The sequence below is a fragment of the Balaenoptera ricei genome, chromosome 1 (genome assembly GCF_028023285.1).
Source record: "Balaenoptera ricei isolate mBalRic1 chromosome 1, mBalRic1.hap2, whole genome shotgun sequence".
Classification (NCBI taxonomy): Eukaryota; Metazoa; Chordata; class Mammalia; order Artiodactyla; family Balaenopteridae; genus Balaenoptera; species Balaenoptera ricei.
This window is the reverse complement of record NC_082639.1, coordinates 77,097,501-77,100,490: the sequence shown is the minus strand read 5'-3', so window position 1 is coordinate 77,100,490 and position 2,990 is coordinate 77,097,501.

Genomic DNA, 2,990 nt, shown 5'->3' with positions numbered 1-2,990 from the left:
GTTTAAGAGTTCCTCATTTGTCGAACGAGAGGGGATGGCCTCTTGGGGGAAGGGTCACACCTTCTAATACTAAATTCTATCATTTTAAGGCACATAAACAAATTACATCTTTCTGACCTGTGAAAACATTTTTGATCTAATGCTGTTAAGAAAAAAAAAAAAAAAAAAGATCCCCTCTAAAAATCTAAACAACCACAGTGAGAGACACCGCCCGTCAAAAATGTCAAGAATCTCCAATCTGGCCCAAGTAATGGGATGGCCCAGACCCAGTTCAAGTTCTAGACCTGGATGACCTGTAGCCCCTGGGAGAAGAGCTCCTTTTGCGAATCTACAGTGCTGTGGGCCCCAACAGGGCAGAGAGAACTCAGCCAAATATGAGTATCTCAAGTGGAATTCCAAATGTGGATCTCTTTTTCCAAAGTGTGGTGCTACACCAGTTGAATCCTGATGACTGTTTTATGGTGTGCTAGCTTGTTATTAGCTGGATATCAATTTGAGATTTTCAGAACACATTTATTTTTGGACCAGATTTTATGAGAGATGCTGAGACTGGCCAAATATCTGTTGTGGAGAAATGGGGAAAGAATCACTGAACTTAGCTGGAGTCTCTGGATCCTAACATCGGAGGCTCAATCATTAATCTAAGCAATGCCTGCGCTGATGCAATCGCCTGTATCCAGGACGGCCAGCCAGGTAAACGCAGGCACCAGCTTCTTTCAAATACAGATGAACTGCCACGTATTCCTCCTGACCCTTAGACTTTGCTGACCTCAGACTGCAGCAGCATCTCCACTCCAGGAAGCCCCGGGAAGGACACGGGGCCAGATGTTGCATTGCCAAAGTGGTGAGCGATAGGGGGGATGTTGTAACTCTCTCCCGTGCTGAAACAGCAAGGCTCTTCTTCCGCACATTCCATTCCCTAGATGGGTGAACACACTCGGAGAAGCTGATTTTCTGAGCCATACAATTAACTGAATGTTCTGTCTTTGACTTGTGTTTATATATCCTTCTTTACCCAGGTGTGTCATGTGTGTACCCATGAGCTCAACCAGATTATCCTTCCTTAAGAACAAGACTCTAGTAGAAGGCAGAAGAGTATAGAGAGGGCAGGCTTTGTTGACAGATGTCTCAGTGTGAATCCCAGCCACGTCCTTTACTACTACGTGACCTTGGTCAGGGGCCTCTGTGTACCTCTGTTTTCTCATCTGCCACATGGAGAATATGGCAGTACCCACCTTGCAAATTTGTTGAGAAGGTTTTAGGAGTGGTTTCAGGTAACACAGTTAGTGTAGGACCTGGCATGTCTTAAAGCACTGAATCAGTGTTAACTACTGCATGTAGGAAGGCCTCCACCTCCTGCCTGCTCCATGCTGTGGGCCGTGGGATACACGTACACAAAAATTCCATGAAGGAATAGGGGTGGGGGTGAAGGGCAGACCTGGACTCAAATAATTAAACTACAACGTGATTAGCATGATCACAGAAGAAAGTACCAGAAATTGCACATCCCCCCCGGTGCCTGACACAGGGCATTGCCATACTAGGTACACAATCCATGAGGAATGATGATTTGATTTGAGTGGTGCTGGTTGAAATCTATTAAATTAGTAATCACACACACACAGTACCTCAGAAGAGTCCTTTAGTGGCTTTATAATGCAGAAACCACAGACGGGTTCAATTTGGCAGTGTTATTAAGCAAATAAATGGATTTTTAGATATTTAACTTCTAATCATATGTGAACTTCAGGAAGTTCAATGCTCCAATGACACTGCTAAATACCTTTTTGTTATAAAGCCATGGTTTGACTTTTGAGGCAAAGTTGAGGGCCTAAATTCAACCCCATTAGTTCATATTTTGTCCAAAATGCAGTTTATAATGAAGCCGGCAAATTAGGTCCCTTGACCATAAACCTCACAGAGGAAAGCAAACGGAGCATGAATCAAAAAGTCTTTAGACAGCAGTTGGCTATTAGTAACATATAAATTAAGTGTAAAATCAAGGGGTGAGGGGGCAGGGGAGTAAGTTCCGTGGTTACGGTCTCCACGTAACTTAACACAAGCAACCTGAATACAAATAATAATGATGATCATGGTGATAACAATGACGATGTAAACTCTATTATGTTTCGGACCAATGACAAGCTCAGAAAGTTGGAGTGAGACTCATTTTCAATTCACTGCCACTGTCCTTAACTTGTCAGCTGCTTGTACCAAGTTGTTAGAGCCCATATGGTGCTGAAACATCACAAGCCGCTCCTAGACCTCATCTGTATTTCTGAACAATGGGGTGAGTCACGGTTAGCCACAAGTACAAGTCTATTACCACTGGCGGTTTGTATCACCAAACTTGCAGAACTCTGCCTGAATCATGTTAAGTTTTGAGAGCTGCTATCGAAAGGTGTTTAATTCTCCCCCAGAGTTACACGGAGTGGGAACTTGGCCCGTTGCTTTCAAAGGAGTTTGAAAACTCACATGTCGGCCCAATTGTTTTCCTACATATTTAGAGAATGTTAGAACACACTGCAATTGCTCCACAAACTGTGGAAGCTTCTTCCCAGTCTCTTCAGTCTATTGGCTAAATTTATAGTGACGGATATTTCAGAGCATGGATTATTGAGCTAATAGACCACAACGACTCACTATTGTGTACATCAGAACTGTCACGTCCATTTATAAGGCAGATCTGTTCCATGTGACTGAAAAGAAAAGAGATATAGCAGAGAATACTTTTGAAAAGTCACCTCATAAGCACTGGTGATGTTAGCCTTATAAAATCATCTGTCGAGAAAACCTGAAGGACTCCAAGAACACTCATGCCTCGTAATGGCCTATAAATGTTTTTGTAAGCGTTCCAAAAATGTGCGCAACCAGTACATTTCTGTTTTCTATTTTTGTGCCTTTAAAAAAAAAGTAAAAATAGCCAAAGGGCTGGGTTTTTTTTTCCCCCTTTGACAATTTGTGAAAAAAATAAAAAGTTCACTCTGAGG